The following is a 22,181-nucleotide window of genomic DNA, read 5'->3' as shown; positions in this document are numbered from 1 at the left end:
GTGGCAGCCATGAGATGTTGCCTCTGCAACAATGACTCTACCCAGCAGTTCTGAACTTCACCTTAGAGAGGCTGAGCTTTTGCCCTGGTGCCCGACTCTCTTTTCCTGAGCTCATAGCATGACCCTAGTTCCTGAGCTGAACTACAGCTAAAGCCACAAATGCCATACACTCATTTTCTCCCAGCTACAATCCTTACCTCCTAAAATCAGAAGACTCTAAGGACTACATCAAAGATATTCAAAAATCTCAAGAAGAGCCACAGGCATATCTTCACTGAAAGTTATTATTAGGGAAGGAAATTCTGTAAAAGCTTATAAATGTTGTAACCATAAAACACTGAAATTCTATGACAGACAAAGCATGGAATAATATAAGGCCTGAATTTCTTCTGGGTGATTGGAATAAGCCCCTATCCTGACACTGAATCTGATGCAGGGCAGCCTGATGTAAGTGTAGCAATGACCACGTGAAGCCACTGTAAGCAGAGCTGAAAGTTTCACTGCTAAGTGAGGATGGCAATGATTTTTGTTTCAATGCAACAAGACAGCTTTCCCTGAAATAACAGATGGCAATATAAGAGATCTGTGCACAGGAGACCACAACGTGGCAATCTCATGCAAGGACAACTACATAACGTCAGCTAAAAAGTAAGCCATAAAGCTACTACTGGTATTTGATGGGTGCRTTGCCTATCTTCAACAACTCAGTTAGCACTAACACTGCTTACCTTATGTTGTTGTACAGACTCACAGCATCTGAGAAAATAAATGACAGTTGAGGACTTCTCATTTGGCGTTTCTGTTTTCTGCTGGAACACAATGATATTGGTTAAACATCTGTCTTGTAAACATCTTCCTGCAGTGTTCTTGCTTTGTATGTTCACACAGCCCATGCAAATGCTATGCTTTATTTTTGACACAGAAAATCTGCAGTGATTTTTATGTTTAAGGCAATCATTCTACAGTTACTGTTTTATTTGCTTCATCTAATGTCATCTAATTGTCTTTTTGTATGAAAGAACTTCAGAACATATTAAGAAAATATATTTGCACACATAACCCTCACACTGCTGTTACAAGTTTCAGTGACCCAAGAAGTGATCCATTCTGAAAGCATTTGGATCAGTGAAGTTTCTCTGTATTGTTAGAGTGACCTGGCAAAGCTAAGAAACCAGAGCTCAAAAGGCCAGAGAAATCCCCATTCATGAGCCTGCACAGTCTGGAAACAAAGAGGCCAAGGCAATACAAAGTCATAAAAGTTGATTTTGCAAAGCTGGACTAGAAGGAGGTGCAAAATTTGGATGAAGAGAACAACAGCCCAGCTGCTTTCTCTTAAGAGCAATGTGCAACACAGCAGAAGAAAACTGACTGGACTATCTGCCTGCAAATTAGTATCTTCATTTTAAGTTGGGTACAGGTGCACATGCTTTAAGGGTACTACTGATACTATCAGAGAAAAAAGCAAGTCACAGAAGACAATAAAGAAATGAAATATGTGGCTCAGTGCTGATCTAAAGAGGGCTCACTAAAGGAATATAAGAACCAGTTATTACAAACATTTACAAAAATACAATCAAGGATTGTGGCAAAGATACTAAAATACTCTTTGTTTTAAAAACAGATCACACATGGATCTCATCAGGCTGACACCCCTAGGAAGAAGAGGTCATCTGTACAGTTAAGGAAGAGTGTGAGGGCACAGAGGAATCAAGAAGCTAACAACAAAAACAGGCTAAGGCTGAAGGAACCTAACATGATTCAGGAATTACTTCTCTGTCTTAAATGCAGAAACTAGAGGAGTTTGTTTTTCTGAGAACCATAGGGCAAGTAGAACCACCAGTAGAATGATCTTAAAACAGAGAAAAGAGCTTGAGCATGAAATCTGTTTTGTCTATTTTAAGGAAAGTCGTTATTAACTGAAACTGACCTTAAACCAAGGAGTGCAACTTCCAGAAGGGACTTCACAAACATTTTCCTGCCCCACAAAAAACCCACAAATCCTATCTGCAAATTCAAACATCAGATATACCTAGTGGATATAATTCTGGGAAGGTCTAATGGCTTTTCTGGACAGAATAGGCAGGGGAGCAAAGTGCAGAAGTATCATCTCAATCTGATTTAAAAAACAAACCTGCATAATCTCAGGCATATGTAGACTGTGATTGCCAGAGCTCATAGAAACCTCCTGCAGAAAGACAGCACAAAATAGCAGTTATCCCAGCTTCTGCCGGGAAGTTAAAGGGAGAGGCCAGATTCTCAGTATTAGCTGATCCTTTTTTCTTTTTTAGGATAGTGATTTTTCAAGATTTACAGAAATTGTCCACTACTTTCTGATAGCTTTACCATTACTTAACTTTCTATCTGTACAACAGATTTATATTCAGCTTCTTCCTGCAATATTTTGGAGGGGGAACGAGGTCTTTTAAAGACCGAGAAATCTAAAACCAACAACAGTTAAAACAAACAAACAAAAACAACAGAAAGCCTTTGTACTGCCTCAAAAGGAAAACGAATTGAGTTTAAGGAGAATCTCCTAAAAATGCCCCGTGTGTTAAAAAACAGGCTAAGTCAGGCAAAGAGTCCCACAGAWAACATGGGGAGGAGCAGGCCCTTGCAGTGAAGCGGGCGCATTAGTTGAAGTCCAAGCCTAGTCCTTCCCCCGTGAGACAACGGCAGCGAAGGCAGCGAGGTGGGCAGACACAGCCCACCGGGGCCGTTTGCTCTCGYCCCAGCGCAGCCGACGCAGCGGCACGGTCACAGCTTCAAGGGGAGAGGCTGGAGCAGGCCAACGCAATGCAGAAATGCAGATATCTCCTTAACAGCCGTAAGCGCCAGTCCCTGGGACAGTGGAAACCGGGGTGAAAAGCCTGCACGTAGCCCCGMAGCTCGGCGGCGTGCAGAGCAGGCACGTCTGCTGGCTGTTGCAGAGAGCAAAGGTGAAAACCTTCACTAGTGCAAAATCTCATGAGAACAGAGCAAGTGTGTGAATATATAAAACATGTTCTCAAGAAATGGCCAGTGCCAAATGTTTTTTCTGTGCTTGAAGTGTCAGCTGGGTCTGACAGGTGCCTTTGGAAAAACTGCCAGTCAGAGCAGTAGCTAATGGCTCCGTAAATCCCCGCTGTCAAGTACCAGCATGCTAGTCATTTCTGCACTTTTCCTTTCTAACGGCTGAAGGGTGACCACATCTTCCCAAGACACCAACCCTTCTGTGTGTCCTAAATAAACACGAAACTCCCCCCACCCTTCTCAAGGGCTGAAAAACTTGGACAAGGATATGAGAACCCGCTCTGCCACCGGACACCTTGCTACTCCTGCCTCTCGCCCAGGTCTCCCTCCCCAAAAGGTTTTGACTGGATTGTATTTCTGTTCATTCCTGCTTCCCCCTCTCTGTGCAGTGAGGACGGCCTGGCCTGCGGGTCTGATGTTCACCTGGGATTTCAAAAAATAACTTTCCCAGACCCCATGCAAATCACTTACCCTCTCTTTGGAATMAGGGTGCTGTTGTTCGCCAACGTGCCAAGACCCTGGGACGACGCAAACTGCAGACGCTGCAAGCCGCTCCCAGGAAAGGAGAGCCGTGGAGAGGTGCTATATAAATGCAATGTAGACTCATCTGTCACTCTGGTTTCCCAGGATAATTGATTTCAAGCATTCCTGCCTACCTGAAAATACCACAATAAAGTTAACATGTGCTCACCAGGAGGACAGACTAAACTTTCATCAAAATAAAGCACTACCATCAAATAGTGATTCTGAGGTAACTATTTGCCATTGGTAGAAAAAGAATCTGAACTCATGGCTTCAAAGGATGAAAAGCATTCATTAATCTTTGGTCAGCAGCTGGACTATAGAAGATGAGCCCGAGCTTTTATTCTGATGCACTTGTTTTCTTGAATCCATGAAAACAAGTTTCTGTAGAGACCATACAGAAACACGGTCTCTACAGTCTCTACAGAAACACTGATCCCAGGAAATTTTTCTTACTGTGGAGAAAGCAATTTTTCAAAATAAAAGGATGAACTAAGCAACTCACTGGAGTCAGGAAAGGGAGAAAATCAATCGAACAAATGATTGATGAATGACAATTATTATAAGCAGCTTAGCTACTTCCAGAGTACCAACAGTGGGTGGAAGGATGGCAAGAGAAGGAAACTGGTGCATACTGAGCCAGGAATAAGAAAACACGTGAAATAATCCCTGTATTTTTGTAAATTATCCTGATCTCTTGCAGGTAACATTTGCAAAATTGAGGCCACATTCTACTGACAGAAAGCCCAAAGAAGTCTTGACACAGAAGTTAGCAGTAATGGGAGCTGGCCTATGTATAATATAAGAAAACCAGAACCAAGTCAAAGATTATTTTCTTTTTGTTGGTTGAGATTTTAAAATGGAACTAAAGCTTTAGTGTGTTTACCACAATAAAAAATTTATAAAAGGTTTGGTTTTCAGAGGGAAGTTGTCCACTAGCTCCAAAAAATCTGGATTTTTTGAAAACATCTCAAATTACTACTGAAGAATGTTTGAAGCCAAAGATCACCCATCATTTCTGGAAATTTCATGGAAAAAAAAGAAGCTATATAAAAGCAAAGTCTAGTGGTTTCTCTTTACATGATGGCAAGTTTTTTAAAATTTATTCTTCTTACTTGTTTCTTCAGTGGCTGGCCTAAAATGTAATTATATGAACAATCTAGTGTTTTGAGGCTATGAATATAAAAATGAAGATTTAAACTTTGTGGCTTTAACCACATTTCTCTAAAGGTCAAAACCAAAAGCACACATCTGACAATCTCAGATTGTGGTAGAGTTCAGTCCTTATACCTGCCTTGATCTCAAGCCCCTTCTTGCTCATCTATAGTTTCTKTTGAGAAAAAATGGCTTTTATAGCCTTTTGTAACACAATCACTGCTTTTGAGGCTTGAGTAAATACTAGAAGATCTGGAGGAAATAACAGCTTAGTACTCAAATGAGAGATATAAATAACACAACCATAATGCCTATTTGTAGAGTGCATTCAACAATACTAAGAAATTCTCCTCCCATAAATTTTATTTGCATCCTACTGCCTATAAAACACAACATTTAATTTAYTTTGCTATCTGTTTGAACTGGGCTGCGTTAAGAGGTAGGGCCTGATATTCCCAGCACCTCCGTCACRTCTGAGGAATTCTCTTACTTAGCTTTACATAAATCTGCGCGGGACATGAAACACGGTAACACACCTCCGCCGCTCGTGAGAGCTGTTCCAACTCAGCCGAACGCACTTTTCAAGCGGAGCGGATCCCAGGACCTTATCTGAAACCACGTGGCCAGTGCTGCCGCGTTGCTGCGGGTGTAGATGAGGATGTCCTCGCCGCTCTGCAGCGAGCAGAATCCCTCCGCGAGCCCGTTGGTTGGGCTGTTCCCAGCAGTCGCTACGTAGCAGCTGTGATGCTGCTGAGTTACRGCGCTCTAAAAGAGCCTTTATCCTACATATTCTATATTGTGTGTATATTATATATATATAAAATATTCTATATATTGTGTATATATATTCTATATATACAAAATGGTGGTGTTTTGCTGCTGTATGGCAGCATTACGCCCTACGCAACAAGGCAGTAATGCTGTGATTATATAGACTTTTACCCAGAAGTGGTAACTTTTAAGAAATTAACTTTTAAGAGTTTGGGGGGGGGTTAATTTTTTACTTAGCTTTTAAAAAGGCAGTCCAAATGAGTACTAAATCCGAAGTTACTGCTGCTGCTGACACTCAGCAGGTGGGTTGCTTTAGCTGTCCCTCCCATGTGCTCAGCACTACCCCCGCAAAAAGCCTCCATTGCATTTATAGACCAGCAGTTATGCAAACAAATCAGTTCCTGAAACTCACTATTGCACAGCAAACTGAAAACCTCAGAATGGCCAGAGGCATGTGAAATGGTCATAAATTAGGGTCTGCCAGCAACCAGACAACAACGCAAAGGCACCAAGACGCTGCCTGGGTCCACTGGTGGCATTGCGCTGCCTGTSGTGGGTGCTCTGTGCAAGCCCGGTCGGGCACGGCCGGAGGCGCAAGTGGAGCTGGTGCTGCCGTCCCTCCGGGCTGTGGGAACGGCCGGCATGATCCSCGCATGCTCGCTTCCCCGCTCTCGGCAGGAGCAGCAGAGGGGATGGAGCCGACACAGCTCCAGCAAACTCCCAAGGACCCACAGTGAGAGCCTGGGCCTAAAAGGTGTAACAGGTTATGCACGGCCAGCTCCGAATGCAAKGCATTTGTGAGGTGGGTTTTTTTGTTTTTTGGGGTTTTTTTGTTTGTTTTGAAATCAGCTTGCTTTGCRTGCAAACCATGCTGTGCTGTATACCAAGGGTGAGATTAACAACAGACTGCATCTAGCACCTCTTGTGTCCTGCACACAGAGCTTGCCACTGAAGAGCTTGGACCCCTGATCGCGGAGCACCCCTGACCATCTCCTGGGAATACTTCTTGACTAAAATGCCAAATACTTACTTAAAGCATGCCTAACCACTGTAAGAGCTCCACACTGAAATTACACAGTGTTTACACACACGCATACAGTAGCTGAAATTGGAAACCTTCTAAAACAGACTGTAAATAGTCATCAGTTTACAGTAGTAAGAAAAGAGGGTGCAGGAGAGAGAGAGGAGACAGACTTACACTACCCCAGCTGCCAAGAAACTGAAGAAAAAATTTAAAAGACTTCTTCTAGTCTATTCAGGGGGCAAATTCTCTTTGTGCATTGCATGAATGATACACAGCTGTTAAACGATGATCTTCCCCTCTTAAATGGCCCAGTTCAGGAATCTGWTGGGCTTCATGGCCATAGGACCAGCATGAGACAGGTCCAGCCTTCTGAAAAACAGGAGTCCCCTTCACAGCTCACCGGGTTTATGAACGTAGCAAACCTGCCTCTGGAGCTGACCTTCTTTCCAGAGCCTTCCTCCTTCTCATTTAAGTTTTAATCAGAAATAATCAGTTCTTTTGAACAACAGGAAACTTGGCTGCTACCAAAGTCTCCATATGGGAGACCTCAAGATTTTGAAGTGTTGGCAGAATACCCAGGCACATCTTCAGGCTCCGAGAGTTTTTTTTTTGTTTTGTTTTGTTTTGTTTTGTTTTTTGTCTCCTGACTTTAGTAACTGTTTTAATGTGATGAAACCTACATTAAACTGCATAAAACTAATACATCAGGTAACAAAGTTGCCCTTTGAAAAGTTTCAGTGCTGCTATTGGGTGCGTTTGCACAGAAAAAAGGTGTACGTGCACACAGCAGAGTCATGGATAGAAAGGCCACGGATCCTGTCATCAGACCAACGGTCAGGTACTGGCCCGGCAGGAGGATAAAGGCTTTCAGGAAAAACGCCAAGAGCCATTCCCAAATATGAGCATGCAATTAGGAGATGACAAGGAATGCCTTTCAAAATGATACATGGCGCTTTTGTACTAGTGATGGTCTTGTGCAAGAGACGTCAGAGCGTTGCAGAAATCACAGATAATGGGAAAGAGGATGAAAGGAAACTTGTGCAAACATTGTCTCAAGCAGAGGAATGACAAATGCCCTGGGGAGGGATCCTTTAAACACTCCAGCAAACTCTGTTATAATCAAGGTGTAGGCAAATAAAAGGCCATTGTATTCACAAGTGGATCAAAAGAACTTTTGAAATGCTAAGAGGATTTGAGGGGAAAAAAAGGAAAAACAAGAACCTTTCAGGGCAGGCAGGATGCTCATTGCATGTGGTTGACAACTGGCTTTTGTGCTGGGGACAGGAATAGAAATTACTTCATTTCTTTAATATGGCACATCATTCGTGCAAAAATCATTGTCAAAACCAGGATGCATCGTTAATAATGCAGTACTAACGTGGTAACTGCCCTGTTCAAAACTGCCCTAAAAGCAAGGAGGTATATACATAGTTCCCAGAATCAGAGGAACAAGAAATGTATCTGCAAGAGAGAAAGGAAAAACTTTAACAGTCTGGAGAAAATGACAGCCTGAAAGATGAGAGCCTCAGATTTCTCTTTGGTCTGTCCAATTGCTGGCCAGGGCATCTCACTCTCATGTGTGCTTGAGTTAGTTTTGCCCCTCAAAATGGATGAAGATTAAAATATACCACAGTATTCAGCCAAAGGAATGATTTTCTCATCCCAGAACTATTCTTAATATACAGTTGAAGCTAGATGAAATGAGGTGCATGAGAGACCTAGGTTACAACTTGCAGTGAACTAGCCACAAATGAACAATAGCTTGAAGATTAAAGCTATGTTAAAAACTGKTTTTTGTTCCACTTCTCAAAGTATRTTTCTTTTGACTTGCCTTGATAACTCCGTTTCCATTCCTAGGCTACACTGATGAACAATATATACTCTAAACTGTAAAAAAAATCCTATGATTGAACCAACATCCACGATTTTATGCTATATAACTCTAATTTCACATTGTTCACTGTATCTTCAGTGTGTTGTGCCTTATCTGATATAAGGGCCTTTGCCCTTTGCACAGACGCAACGATAAGTTTTATACATAGTCTGTAAGTACCAAGAACTCCAAAGGAACTAGCTGAATTAGCAAAAAATAAAAAATACAAGCAGCACTGTAGTTACTAAACCAAAGAAGAAGTATTATTTGCTGTTCTTAAAACAAGTTTAAATTGTCACAAAACATTTGCAAAATATTTGCAAAATATTCCACTCTTAAATTGCTTTGGCAATTGCAATGGAAAATCTCCAGGGTCAGATTCTCTGCTAAACTGGGCAGAGAAGCTGAGCCAAGGCATCAACATGCTTGAGGTTAGGATACAATCTTTTGTCAATTCCTGTAAGAAACTACTCTTCTTTTTTGCACAAAGGAACCTCCTGCAGTAGGATTTTGCAACAGCCATTTTTCTTTAGACGTGAACATCAGAAGGGAGTCAAGCATATATTGGAATAACTCTGTGGCTGCAGTCTGAGACTAAACAACAGGTAATGTTTCTCAATTAGACATGCTAATCCTCCTTACAAAAGCCAGACAAGTATGCTGTGCATTCATAGATTTAGCCAAAGGGCTTGCTAGGGCAACCTTCTTATGGCACATAGCTGAGACAATCCAGCTGTGTCCTTGCCTGAAGGGATTCTAGGTAATAAATGAAAAGTAATCCTTTTATATTCCTACAGTGAGATTATAGGAATGTAACCCCTGCAAGTCACTTGGTTTCCAATAGGAATGCTAGGACCGCACCATGTCCTCACGGTAGCTTATAAGAGAAGAGAAAAATGGAAATGTTTTGCTTTTGCCAGAAGAAATGAGGGCTGACYAGTAGGCATGCCTGGTCTTAGGTGGGGTCTAACAAATTTATTTGAGTCTTTAGAGTTGATTCCCCATAATTGTCATCAATTTAATAAGCCAAGGCTCAAATCTTAATTGGCGTCGTGTGGAAGTCGCCATACACTGTTGCATTCTCTCCCAGCAGGACTCAGCAGACCTCCTACCCTCTCCTCAACCCAGAGGTACCAACTCCCTGGGCTTGCATCCCACAGCACAGTTGGGGGCTGGCAGCAGGTCTCCAGGCACTCAGCTCCTCTACTGCTCTTCACTGCTGCCTCCACTGCTTCACTCCTCCCCATGTCCTCCCAGCATGCTCCAGCCACCTCATCTACAACCAAATTTGCGTTAATGTCCTACTTCTATCAGACTTTCCATGCAACCTCTAGAGAGACTGGGAAGGCAGCTTTTAGACTTTCATTCAGACTAATTGCACCATTTTGCACTCACTTTCATTTAAAGCTTCAGACAAGCTAATAGGTCATCCAAATAAAATTCTTCTAATATTCCTTCTTTTACCTGTCTGAGACTCATAGAAATAGTAATCAGCATTAAAAAATGGTTTCTCTCTTAAGCTCAAATTGCAGAAAAGATTTAAATTAAGGGGTACATTTAAAAAAAATAGGAGCCTTTCACTGAACAATGCTAATTATATGAGGCCTTTAAACCCCACTGAAGTATAATTAAATACATACTCACCTCAGAAATGATTTTAAAAAATTAAGCTTTCCTTAGGCCATTTAATAAAACCCCTTGGAACCCATTATGAATCCTTTCAACAACTTTTTGCAACCATTCAGATTGGGGCTTTCCTTTTTTTCTTCTTCTTTTCCTGTTGKCTTCCTACATTTTCTTGAGAGCAAAATGTCCTAGTGCCATTGTGTTAGTTTGGGAAAAAAAATCCAGTGCAATAAGCAAATGCAATCACTCTTTTGTTTTCCCCTCATTACCCAATAAGTGCTTTAAAAATGTGGGTAATTGAAGTGACCTAACATTTGGACACACATAGGAAAGAATGAAATGCATGTTATTCTAAATCCTCCAGAGACCACATRAGCAAACCTCTTCAGATATTGCATTGTATGTCAGATTCTGCTTCTTAAGAAGTCAGCAGGAGGTTCACCATTGTCTTCTGTGTCAGTAGGATGGAGCTTCTAGTGTTTGTCTTCAGATGTGGTGAACTGTCCATGTCTGCTGAAGTCAGTAGAGCTCTGGCTACTTAGATTAGTTGACAATCTGCCAACACATGTTTACGCTCTATCACTATTGAAATCCTGACATGCAGGAACTATCCTGCACCTTTGGGAAAGAACTCCTCATGCTCAGGGTCAGAAAGAATGGAAAATGTGTGCAGCAACAGAGCGAGCACGGGAATGGCTGCGTGACGCTTACGCTTGTTCCCAGCTACACGGCAGCTACTGCTATGTAAAAGGGGCTATGTGAAAGCCTGTAGGGAAAGGGAGATGAGGAATTGCTCCTTCTCGCGGCTCCGGCACAGGCACCCTCGCGCCCTCGCAGCAGCGTGGCCCGCGAGCTTCCTGGAAGGAAMACGCGCGTTTTTCCACAAAACTGCTGAAGGTTTTTCCAGCTGCGGGTGGYGAAGGGAAGAGAAACAGGGTGCGGCCTTTAAAGCTTCTGGGAGCCACAGTATTTTAAGAGCTACACCAGCTACGCACAAACCTTTTGCTTCCCCAAAGTTTGCAGGTTTTCCTGGAAAGAGGAACGAATTGCTATTGCTCAGCACAACCGCAGGGAGTCAAAGAGATTCCTGTCCTGCCGCCTCCTCTAATGAACAGCGCTTTAAGGTAAACCTCAAGTAGAGATTAGATAGGGTCTTAACCCCTCTGACAGCATGAGGAATACTCCTACAGCTTGAGCAGCTTTGCAGTCTGATGTGTAAAGGGTTAATCTAAAAACTGTATAATATACTGCAGTGTCATCATGGAAATAATTTATAAATAACTGGCCTCAGCTTTGCAACACAAAATGGTTGTAGCTTTACGAAACCTGTGCAGAGACTCTGAGCATGCTGCATTTAATTCGTACAGTTTGTGGTGGCCTGTTGCCTTCAGTGGTACAGATCATCTTTTGTTTGTTGGTAGCTCAAATTCTGAAGGGTTTTCTTAAATCATCTAGAAACAAAAGCACTGGTTTGCATCAGTTTCAGTAAGTAAATAGCTCTTAAACATCTTAGCTGTTTGAAGCTACAGTTGCAAGCATTGCATGTGTATACCCCCAATGATTAATTCAATCTGGACAGGGTCTAGCTGGCTTAAACTGTCTTTTCATTAAATGAAATTGCTCCATGTAAATCAGTTTGATCATTTCATGCTTGCACCATTAAATGCAAACTGTCCCATAAGGAGCCAATCTTATCCATAGTATTTGAAGTGAATTAGATTTAAAAACCATTTAAATAGGACACGTTCTTCCTATCAACATAAATAAGTACCTCTTTAAAGGCCTGGACTTCTCTGCTACTAGAGGAGTTAGTATTTACTGATATCTTTGCATCTTCTTGCTGTACTTCGGAGAAGTCACTTCTGCAAAGCAAAGGCACTCAGTCGCATCAGAAACATACACAGCGGCCAAAAAACGTACTTGTAATGAAGATACAAACTCAAGAAAGCATCCCWAGGCGGAAAGGTCAGTTAAGCATGTGTTTAAACATAAGCACGTGTTTAAGTCACATGAGAGGAAGTAATGCATCAGCATCTCTCATATCGCTGCCTGTCATACCCTCTCGTTATGGGAGAAATCAACAGTTCGTCTAACAAACTGCACAGTGTGTGTGTTTTTCCTAAGAAAAGGTGCCATATAAGTTTAAATATTTTCCTGGGTAAGGGTGGGATTTCAGTATGTGTTTCAATGCGTTCCTAAATCAAGGTCTAAAATCAGAAAAGATTAAGAAATATGAATTAGCCATAATTCTCAAAGAAAAGACCCTTTTTTTGAACACAGCCCACATTTTTCAGTGGATCAATGTACTCTATAGCTCTGGAACAGCTGGGCTCCAGCTGGCAAGATTTAGTTTAAATCAATGGCTGTCACCTGATAAAATACAGTCATTTCCCAGCATGAAAAATTAGCAGCCTGCACAATATTGGGTTTGATGTAAATATAAAGTGTATGTAATTTCAAAACCACCTACTAATTTGTTTTAAATTGGTATAGTAATAATTACAACAATGAAATAGCTCCTGGTTTTTGAAAAGCAAACATTTTTTATTACTGTAGGCTCTACTTACACCACTATATATTTTTTCGAGATAGAAACATCACCATTTAATTAGGGGTAGCAATTGCTTTGCTTTAAGGAAAAAAAAAAAGCAGACCCATGATCAAATTTTGATTGATCCGAGGAATAAAGATCACATATTGTTTTATTTGGGACTTTTACTGCTTCCAGTTAGAGTCTGCTTTACAGAGTTGTAAGCTTAGCTCCCAAACATCACATAAAGTTTGTCAGCCCAAAACATTTACTTCTTTATTTTGCTTGTATTTAATTACCATAAATCACAGAGCTGTAGGAATTTCAAAGATATAGGGATTGATTCCATTCTCTCATAGATTTTATACAACTGTGATTCCCTTAACTTCACTCTAAYAATTCAGTTTACCACAGTATGATAGAGATTAGAAGAAGGATGTCTATAACTTCACAAATATTTGAAAATCCTTATTTTCTTCCAGTTTTGATCAAAATTAACAMATACATTTGAGAAATTAAACTTTTCCTGCAGTTTTTCTTTTCTAAATTTACTAGCCTTTTGACAACTGGACAGAGAAAAAACCTGTCTTATACAAATATGTCTTCTAATTCTGAAAATTAGGAAATAATATAGTCAATTAGTTATTTTCATAATTTTAGTACTTGAAGAAAGACCAGGACTGAGAAGTTATTTCCGTATTCCGATTAAAACCATATTTCTACTTAATTTGTCCCAAGACTCAGAAAGTGAAACAGAAAACAAGCACATGAGGTTTGCTCAGTACTATGTAATACCAACATCTGGTCTGAAAAAAACCACATTCATGTGATTTGTACATACAGATGAAGCAGTCCAAGGCTCCCCTGATATGTGCCTGAAATACCCTGAGTAGGAGTAGGTGGACACAGAGATACCAGCACAGAAATAACCCTGTATCAGCATGCTTGCACTCCTCATCACATGGTACATTAGCCCATTTGGAGACAGTCCCTCACACCTCTCATGACTGGGTTTGCTCCTGGTCCCTGCCAGGTCTCCTGCGCACAGCCCACCGCTGACATTATGTTTCAGCAGTTCCTTGCACCACAGTCTGCAGCCCACCAACATACCAAAGCTGGCTTGACCCTGTGGGCTGAAAGCCAAGAAGACACATACATTGGGAGGAGGAGGAGGAGTAAAGTGCCAGAAGGCAGATTCTTTTTTTTTTCATTAAAAACTAAACATACGTAGAAAGAAGAAAAGCTGAAAAGAGTAATTTCCAAAAGCATGGTCTGACCAGTTATCACAGTTGCATATGAGGTTTTACTGATGATGAATATGACCTAACCAATTGCCACAGAGGGAAGAAATCTCTGCAGGAAACTCTCTGCAGACAACTGGGTCTGACTATTGAAATTCCRTCTGACTTGCACCCAAGTTCATCCCCAGAGCATGAAAAATGAACAATTTGTTTGCCCCTTGGAGTTTTGATCTACTCTAAGACAGTAACTTAGCCTGTGCTTCTCTCCTTCAAAGCCAATCAGAATAATACTTAATAAGGAAAAAACTGAAATCAAACTTATTCCTAAGATCACTTTAATTTTATCTGCAGTGACTGGTGACCACATCAGCACCGTTCAGAAAAGGACATGCAAGCCTTGTAAACGGGAGCTAAGGATTTTTGCCCGAGCCAGCTCTTCCCAGATGCAGCATCTGGTTTTCAGCTTGTAAACAAACTTGCAGTCTGGTTTATTAGAGCACTGGGAGGTCAAGTGACCTGCCAAAGGTCTCCCAGTGAGTGGTGCATAGCACTAGATTTGAACCCACGTTCCCAAACTTCTACTCTCTCATTTTAAGAATGCTTCCTATCTATTAGCCCTGCTCCTCCCTTCCCTCTCCCGCAACCAACCTGAYCAAACCTTCTACCAGACCAGGGTTACAGGTCTTTAATGTTCTTTTAGCATGTGCTGAATCCTGGTGGATTCCATAAAGATTGAATCTTCACTGAAAACTGTATGGTTGTTCCTGTGAGTGCATTGGAGTGGGGGGGGGGGGGGGGGAGTGCGGAAGCCCCTCTTGCAACCCTTACTTCCTCATCCAGCAGCCTTACCGAAATAGCCATGGACTGGAAAAAYTCTGTAATTCCTAAGTAAAGGGAGTCCAGAGCTGGTAACAAGAACACTCACTGTTCCAGAGACATATTGAGTCGGCCTGGAGTCAAAGCTCCAGTGAGTGCTGGAGAAACAGGTATTTGCTATTTCTCCTGGGCAATCTGCTTCCCCAGTTACACTTGGAAACATTCATTAGCTATATRCCTGCTTCTTAGAAGAGTAACACCCCTCCGAGCATTGCTGCTCTGCTCCAGCCCTGAGTCCCAGTGGTCCCTTGCCTCTCAGACCCATAACTGAGCTCATCACAGGCCCCATCCAATTTTCTTTTGAAATCACCAAAAACTTTCAAAACAGTAAATTCAAGAGGAGTAGAATAAGGGAAAAAATGAATAGCTGGTATTATTTGTTGCAAATTTAAAAGTAAAATACACCTGCTTCCTCATATGCAGTTTTGCTAAACAGTTCATTTGAGCCCAGAAACCAAAGTTGTAGTTTACAGCAAAGCAAAAGGACAGAGTTTTGCTAAATAAATCYACTGTGCACCAAACAGCTTGCTGTTGAGCCTGAATCTTGTGGGGCAACAGCTCTGCGCTGAGTTTGTGTGGGTGCCGATGAACCCGCACAGCGCCAATGGCAGTATTGGTTGCTTCACAAAACATTGACCTCGGTCACGTTTATGAYTGTCAATTCACTTGGAGTTAATAGAGAAACGACATGAGGCTTTGGAGTTTCCTCCTGAAAAATCAGTACAGCTGTTACTAAGGACTCCTTCATACTATTTCTGTTTGTGGTCACACTTTTTTTATCTGAAGCCATCTTTTAACAGAGGCTAGTTTACAAATGCTGCACTGCAAAAGCAGAAAAGGAGATCCTATGCCATTTCCACATCRCTGTATGATACGAGATCTAAGCAAAGGCCTTGTCTCTGAGAGCGCCTGAGACACCAACTCTTCCCGCCTCAAGTGCCAAAAGAGCTGGCACCGACAAAAGCTGTTTCAGACTGGGACACGCAGGACTGTGTCAGAGTGCTCTTTCCAAGACAATCTGGATTCAGAAATGACCTTCTAGTGACAAGTTATTAAAGGCTCTGATTCTGCATGCARACAATCTCATCCAGTCCCTCCTTATTGAGCACAATTATTTTATTTTAAAAAAATACCAAAAAAGAATTAAGCTGTTCGTTTTTACACTGCCCGTTGCAGCCTTTTGCATTCACACCCGAATGAAAGGCCTGGTTGTCCTTCACCCCAAGGGACATTCCAGTCCTTCGAGGCTGCACAGCAGTTCCCCCTGCTCTCAGTCCCCCGCAGTGTGAGCTGCAAACACCGCCACGGAGCTCAGCTGGGTCAGGCCTCCTCCCGACCAGCCTCTTTCCAGTCCCCCCAGTGCAGACAGCCAGCAGCCCTCAGCGTGTTGCAACAYGCTCCCATCAGGCCGTTCAGGACAAAAGAATTCCTGATCTAGATTACATCTCACAGAAAAAGGACAGTTTTACAGCAGCTTTCAGACTGGCACGTGCTAGGACCCTGAGTGGAGAGGCAGCGCCGATCTGTTGATTCACACCAGCGATGCAGTTAGCTAAGCCAGATGGGTCTTGTTAGCAGCAGCACACAGAGCAGAAGGGTTTTGTGTCCTTCCTTTGAAACTGGCAAGTTCAAAGTGTTAAACGTCTTGTAACTGAAGCCTTAGAAACAGAAAGTGCATAAAGAGGCTCAGGGTAGCGCTTGGCTTTGCTTCATTTTAGAATATGAATAAAAAATCCAGCTCTTTCCAGCCCAGAAAGGAGATGTTTTGTATATGCTTTTGCTTGTATATCTTTGCTTGCCATGTCAGGGGGATTTCTGTAGCGCACAGCCTCAGATGATTCATTGCAATCTTCTGCTTCAATTTTCAGCACAAAATGAATAGATAGGTTTCTCCTGACTTTAGCTCTGGACTTTGAAATACAGATTTTGAGATGAGAAAGAAATACATTCTTTTCCTAACTACACCATGTTTTTTCTGGAGAGGAAGTGAACATTAGCCAAAAAGCAAAAATATAATCCACAAGTTCCTGTATTTTAACTGTCTCTCATCTTGAAGTAATAAACAAAGGTTAATCAAATACTTACTAGCTGAGTAAATATTTTTGCTCATATGTATAAACCAACCTAGGTCAGATTCTCATGTTTTGGCTCTGCATTAAGAAATATGTCTTTGAAAAGCYTTTCAAGGTTGGTAGATTCATAATTAAGTTTTTCCATCTTAACACCATATGCTAAATTGAGGAACTATGCATATATACACACACATGTATATATAGACACTCTATATACATTGTGTCTTACAGACCCTTCAAGAACTGTTTCTTTTTCCTCTAAACAAAGTCCATCAGTTCGTCCATGAAAGTGTCCCTAAGAAACTCTGCAATAAAAAATCAAAAGGTATTTGACAGAGGTCAATGTGTTCCAGCAAGGTAACACACTCCAGCTGCCCACAAACTAGGTGGGAGGATCTTTCCACTGCCCCTTACGGATGGGGACATGCCAAAACCTTCATTTAGGCAACCTTCATTTAGCAACCATCCTGTACAAACCCCCTCTCTGTGTAGGTTCACATCTCTCTGGCTCTCAGCAGTCTGGARACTTATATCTCTCTTACAACAGACCAGCACAAAAGAGCCATGTGCTGGGGACACTTTCAGAATTAATCATTTGCTGCAGCCCTAGAGATGCAATAGTATAAGCCCTCAATCTTATTTTGATCAACTTACCAAATTTTTCCAGAAGGCCATTTACCTCAGGGCTAACATTCTGCAGGCCCCAAATGGCTTGACTCCACATTTTCTCCAAAGCTAGAGAGAAGAGGGAAGAGAAGTGTAACTCGCTGTTCTGCGAGAACCTCCCAGAAGAAAGCTAACCTGCCAGAAACCAGCAACCTCTGCCACTGCCTTACCCGGACACAGAACCAGACAATGACACTTTCAAATAGCATCTGCCAGCACGAATATCTACCTCATCCAAAACTGTGTTGCTCTGCCTTAAAATGACTGTGGCCACATTTTGAAAGCTTTCCTTTCTGAGAGCAGCAGTCTTAGGTYTATTCCAAGCTCTTCCCACACACTGGTAGGATTACATTTATTGTGGTTGTGCTGAACTGCTTTAAACTAACACTTCTGCAGTAACCTTTGCTTCAGACAGCTGATCACTTCATGTYCAGAGAAAGACCTTATCAGGCATTATGCCTGGGAACCATTTTCTGCCTTCTCATCCCCAGACTCAGTTTCCCTGTGGGCAAGAAAAGCACCCATACTCTGAAAAAAGAAGTCTTTCCCCCTCCCTGCAACCACTTAGAGATTTAATAGCACTCGGTGTAGCAATAGCCTTCAGCTTCCCTGAGGAGCAATCAAGCAAGAAGGTCTGCCTGAATCTTCTTGGAGGGCAGGCATTATAACCCTGGATGAGCTGTGGAAACYGCCACCATTTTCACCAAACCCTGCTTAGCTTGCTAAGGACAGTCTTCCAAGCCAGCTCCATTATCCTGCCAGCAAGTGAGTGGTCCTCGGCCTCTGCTGAGCTGATGTCTCTATATCCTGAAAGCAAAAACACACAGTGAGTGTTATCAGGCTATCCATCCCTCTCTCTTAGTAGACCAGCCTTCTCAGTAAGCCATTTTTGAATATAGGACCTTCTCATCTACCTCTGTGGAGGCAGCATGCCAGATCTGTGGATTTGGCACACATTGGCATCTGAGAGATGATCCCAGAAGTCAAGGATCCCTCAGAGATTTGGTAAGGACATCTCTCCTGAAGCAGGCTGTGCTCTGTTTGGTTGGGGAGGAAGACCGTGTATGTTTTGTCTTACAGACAAACCTTAAAACATTTTAAAATGGAAGGCTAGACCCCAGATCCTGTTCTGATGCTAATAAAATATAAGACAGAGCAGACAAATGGATTGAAGAGACTATTTCTTTCATTTTTCTGATAGTGACCAATAACTTGGGGCTGAGGTGAAGAGCTGCACAGTTACCTCATTCCTTGTTCATCCATTAGGCTCGCCTCCATGAGCCTCAGCAAATCCATTTGCCCCAAAGGACCCAGAAGCCAACTTTCTCTGCAGCTGTTTTCACTAGGCTAACCTTTCATGGATCCAAGCCAGACCACAAGGAAGCAAGCCACGGCCATCTGCCCATTATGTGCCTTATCCTGGAAAGATATAACATCCCAGGTCTTTGTCAGCAGTGGTCTAGCCTGGCTCTTTTCCCAGTTTGGGATTTACCCAAAACCTACTCCTGGGAAATCCTCACGTGACTTCTCCTTACAGGATCCCATCCTGAGCCAGTTCTGCCCGGATTAGTTCTCTCTGAGCTGGTTCGATTTCCATTTATTTATCCATTGTCTTTTTTTTTTTTTTTTTTTTTTTTTTTTTTTTTTTTTTTTTTTTTTTTTTTTTTTTTTTTTTTTTTTTCTCACCTAGTGGTCATATTTTTAGGATAAGGTGGCTGTGCCTCATCAGTCATGGGAACTGACTGGTCTGACCCCTGATCTCTCTCTTACCTGARGGGTTATTCCACTATTAGGACTGTAGTCCCTTCCCTCCATTTATTCCTTTTTTGTGTCCCAACCTCAATTYAGTCTTGAATCATAAGGCTATTTAAACAGTTCAGATGTACGCCAATGACTTTCTAACTATTTTTATGGAYATCAGTCAGACTATGAGCAATGGAGCCTGACCAGTCTACCACAAGCTTGGCAGTATATCAAATCAGGACAGGTAAATGGAGAACAGCTGACAAAATGAATGAACAGAGCCTCTGACCACTTTTGACTTCTCTGCTCCAAGCACTGGCTACCTGCTTACAACTTGGCCAGCTACAGRAGGCCCTCTGCACACATCCACAGCAAGATTCAAACTCAAACACTCTGGATTCACAGCAAGATGTTTTAACTTGACTTCTGAAAAACAGTAGGATAGAGAAGCATCTGTATTGTCCCCTCCAGCCCCTCCTCCGGCTCTGTACTGTCTTTCTTCTAATCCTTTCAGTTCAGTTTCAGCTTCTCTCTTTCCATGTGAAGCTTCATGGTTCTCAGCTACAATTCTCAGCTACAAATAACATTACTGCTCTTGAGAGGGAAAGCAGAGTTAGGACAATATCCRCTTTGCCTGTCCTGGATATTCCTGCCTTTGCAGTCTCCTTGTGCTTTTAGGTTGTATGAGTCTTTTCAAACAGATATGGGCATGTTGCACCACTTCCCCAGACTGTCATCAAGGTCTGGGTCATATCTTTTGCCTGTTTGCTCCAGAGAAGTGTTTCTGCCAGTTGTGCCTTGGGTAGCTCTCTGAGCTCTGACTCACATAGCTCCATAATCCACCACATAGGAAGCCAATTGTACATGGCTTTCCTCCATCTTTCCTATTCTTCTTGCTGCTTTTAAGAATGTAATACATTTTTTTTCTTACCATTTCCTTTGACTAATCTTTGCTTTTTTTCTGCTGTGGTCATTTTATGGGAAATAGTGCGGTCGTAGAGAACCCAGTCCCAGTGACTRCACCAGCTGCCACAACTCAGTGGGAGAGCTGTTTTCTGACCTTTACATAGTCTCTCTGGGAACACGTCCTCTCAATTCTAAGATTATAGGTCTCTACTTTTCTTGAGGAGTGAGCTTCATTTCCTACAGTGGCTCTTTAGCACTCACAAAGAAGCTGAACTGCTRTTAGGGACATAGCCCTTCAGGGAGAAATGCAACTAACAGATGTTTGCAGTGGGACAGGGTAACCTTTTCAAAACAAACATGAATCTATTAAACAATCTTAACATATGTATAGCAAGTCCRTATCAGCCATGTTATTTCTCTCTCTCCTCAACAACAGCAAAAAATTCATTTCTATCAATTTACTAAGTAGGCAGTTTTCATCCACCAGTTCTAACACTTCTGTCTGATTTCATGTTCTAGTTACATTATTTTAACTATTTCTGAATCCCTTGGCTTGCAAGCACAACGTGTTGTCATAGGTCTTCCCCTGTAAATATATCAAGTGCCTCTGATCATTAACAGCTTGACGCAAGCATGGGATCTTCATCAGATCCACCTGGACAGGCAGCTCTGGTGGRCTCCATGTAAGCCCACAGGGTGAAGCTGATGTAGTGTAGCCTCATTAGTGTTGTGATGAGAACCTATGCAGGAGCAGTATACACCATTCCAGCTTGCCTACCCAGGTGTAACTGCCATGTCTGCTRCTTCAGCAGTCTCCCCTGGCCTCCCAGCCTCTCTTCTAAGAAGGTATCATAGCCTCGTTACAGATTYAGAGAGAAATCTGCCATCTAGCACTGTCATTTTCGACAGGGGATCTGTCAATAGCATTTGTGACAGCAGTAAGATCAGGGGCATGCTTTTGGCCCAGACTAGGCAAGTAAAGAAAAATTCACAGCTATTTACATCAAGAGAAGGTTACCTTTTGATATGCAGCAGAGGCTTGCTGGCCTACAGTGTGGATATTGAGGCTTTCTTCTTCCCAGSTATTTGCTAGATCTGCAAAAGTTCAAAAAAACGGCATTTTGTAGAAAACACACACAAAAAAAATGTATTCCATCCCTCTTTCCCATAAGAAGAAGAGGGTCACTCTCACTCTGGGTCTGGGTAGTATTTATCATAGTGTAGACCAGAGCCTCCCGAGTAGTATTGTGTCTAGCTCTTGCCACAGCTCAAGATCTTCCTTTCCTTTTCTTCACAGTTCTACCTCAGTTTCCTCAAATAACTCTTAGGCACTGCTATTGRCTCGCTTGAGACCAAACTTCCGGTTGAAGTAGAAGTGGCTTATCATTGTATGAAATGGAGAAATGTCTTGGAGATGTTTTGGTGGAAAGTGGCTTGATTATGAAAAATGACAAGCAGTGATTGTGATCTGTGTAGTGAGTTAGCAGTCTGAAAATCTCAGGCACATCCCTAGTGTGTCCTGAGAACACAAGACAGGCTGGCTGTAGCACAGTTTTAGAGGAAATGATCTTGGGAGGAGCATATAGAAACTAAACTGTACATACAAGAAAAGACTTAGATCCAAGAAAAGACTTCTTAGATCCAAGACACCTGCAGCAGCTAATTTTAAAATACTTTCAGTTATGTGTTCAAAGCAATCTCTACAGGATTGTATCTGAATTTAACTGTATGGCTGAGAAGCTTTTCTTCTGTCATTGCTAATTAGAATAATAATCAACAGAAATATGTGTACAGTCCGGCCATTAAGCTGTTTGTATCTGTATCATCAAGAGATTTCCTGAGGCATGTTTTAGTTTAGATCTCTCTAGCTGTGAGTGACACTTCTTTCCACCCAATTCCCCCATATATCTCTTCTTTAATAGGTCTCTAACATCTTTTTCACCTTTTGAGTGCTAAGGAGGAATGTCTCCTGGAGCTATGAGAAGGTGCTTGTATTCAAACACTGGCTTGGAAAGGAGCAGTATTCTTCATCCCCAGCCAGAGGAGATGGGGATGAAGAATACTGCTCTGGGGATCCCCAGCTAGTCCTGCTAGCACTGTGGCTCCAGTCACAATGGGTACTGAAGCCCCATCTCGAGCTGGGTTGTAACGGGATACGTAGAACACT

At 42.2% G+C, this 22,181-nt stretch overlaps 1 long non-coding RNA gene across 1 annotated transcript in view; it reads right to left on the bottom strand.

Moving 5' to 3' along the window:
* The window catches only part of LOC146585753 (uncharacterized), a 46,649-nt gene extending 25,555 nt beyond the window's left edge, over nt 1-21,094 (bottom strand). The window contains exons 1-2 of the long non-coding RNA XR_014897937.1: nt 21,033-21,094; nt 17,354-18,172 (exon numbers count right to left, since the gene is read on the bottom strand). This is a non-coding gene — a long non-coding RNA (uncharacterized LOC146585753). The remainder of the gene's footprint in view (nt 1-17,353; nt 18,173-21,032) is intronic.
* Nucleotides 21,095-22,181: the final 1,087 nt, after the last annotated feature.

This window comes from Rhea americana, unplaced genomic scaffold (genome assembly GCF_003343005.1).
Source record: "Rhea americana isolate MKP2758 unplaced genomic scaffold, rheAme1 scaffold_77, whole genome shotgun sequence".
NCBI lineage: Eukaryota > Metazoa > Chordata > Aves > Rheiformes > Rheidae > Rhea > Rhea americana.
This window is presented reverse-complemented; position numbering and strand designations above follow the sequence as displayed.